Raw genomic sequence first — 1,524 nt, 5'->3', positions numbered from 1 at the left:
TTAGCCTGGTTCTGTGTGTCACTGGTTTCTATAGCAAAGGCCAGTCCCTGGCCCTGTGGCCCAGACATCCTCATTCACATCAAGCTTCAAGTTGAGAATCATTTCCCATTCCCGCTCTGTGGGAGGGGAGACTTTTAAACGCGCTCTCTGTGCGACTGCACATGGCTAAGCAAAGAGAACAAACCCAAATCCCCCCTGTGCTTTGGGAGCCAGGTTTGCGGTGGGAATTCTGTAGTTCAGATGACTTCATGCCTGGGCATTGTGATTCTTTACCAGTTTCTCTGGCAGTGGGGCAGTTTTGTGCTCACAGCTGTGATGGCCGAGTGGTTAAGGCGTTGGAGTTGAAATCCAATAGGGTTCCCCTGCGCAGGTTCAAATCCTGCTCACAGCGAGGCCTGTGTTTTAGCTACTCTCTAACCAGGGCAATACCTCTCTACAACCCCCTGAGACACTCTCAATTCTCTCCCCACCCCAAGTAAATCCTGTTCTGCTCCTTTCATAGAGATTCCTGGGACACCACTTCTCAGCACCTGAAGCCTCTGGCACTCACCTAGTGCCCCATAGATCAGCCATAGCCCTGGTTCTGCTCCTCTCTCTAGCGTGCGAAAGGAGCCAAGTCAGCGACTCCATGGGTGCTACAGGGCTGCAGAACCAACAGAGAGAAAAAAAAAAGGTGCCCAGCAGCCACCTCTGCCCCTGCACCTCCCACCTGCTAGCAGACCTGGCTGACAAGCTCCTCCTCTTCTCCTTCAGCGCCTCCCGCTGGCCATTGATGGGGTGTGCTGGAGGACTGAGGAGAGAAAGAAGTGGGGCAGGGTGGGGTGGGAAGAGATTTGATGGTTTGGGGGCAGGGCCTGTGGTGGAGCAGGCATTGAGCACTGCCCGGGAACTCTCAAAGTCAGCGCCTCTGAGCGCAGAAGCCTTCCCTGAGTCTGAGCTGCCAGGATCCCTGCCGCAGAGCAGGTGCCACAAGTCTCAGCCTCTCTGTCCCACACATGGCTCTGGGCACCACCAGGAATCATTTGGCTCCTGGCACAAGGCAACTTATAAGCTGAGTCACTGGACAGCAGCTCAAACCCTGGCTCCTCCCACTAAGAGCCTGATGCTCTACTGACTGAGCTAGCCAGGCTTGCTAAGAGCCTCCACCCCTCCTCTTCTTCTCCACGGCCACGGCCAAATCCTCCTCCTCTTCCTCCCTCCTGCACCTGAGGGTCACTAAATCTCCTCACCTAGACAGCCAGCCTGTCCACTGCACCCCAATCCCCCATGCCTGAGCCTCCCTGCCAAAGTCCTGCACCTGGCTCCATAGAATTAATTCTCACGTGTCGCTGGGAACTCGACTTCTTGTGCCCAGAGAGTCTCGGCCCCACTCAGTAGAAGACCCGAGAAACACATTGTCTGCCTTTTCTAAAGAAGTGTTTGGAGGGGCTTTTCTTCCCTGACCTAATGGATAAGGTGTCTGACTTCAAATCAGGAGATTGAGGGTTTAAGTCTCTTCATGGTTGTGTTGCTGCAGTTTTACCT

The 1,524-nt window shown here is 54.5% G+C and overlaps 1 non-coding gene across 1 annotated transcript; it reads left to right on the top strand.

Moving 5' to 3' along the window:
* The first annotated feature begins 309 nt into the window (after window positions 1-309).
* On the top strand, window positions 310-391 carry TRNAS-UGA. The gene has a single exon. It is a non-coding gene; the product is annotated as a tRNA-Ser (tRNA).
* Window positions 392-1,524: the final 1,133 nt, after the last annotated feature.

This window comes from Gopherus evgoodei, unplaced genomic scaffold, assembly GCF_007399415.2.
Source record: "Gopherus evgoodei ecotype Sinaloan lineage unplaced genomic scaffold, rGopEvg1_v1.p scaffold_381_arrow_ctg1, whole genome shotgun sequence".
Lineage (NCBI taxonomy): Eukaryota > Metazoa > Chordata > Testudines > Testudinidae > Gopherus > Gopherus evgoodei.
This window is presented reverse-complemented; position numbering and strand designations above follow the sequence as displayed.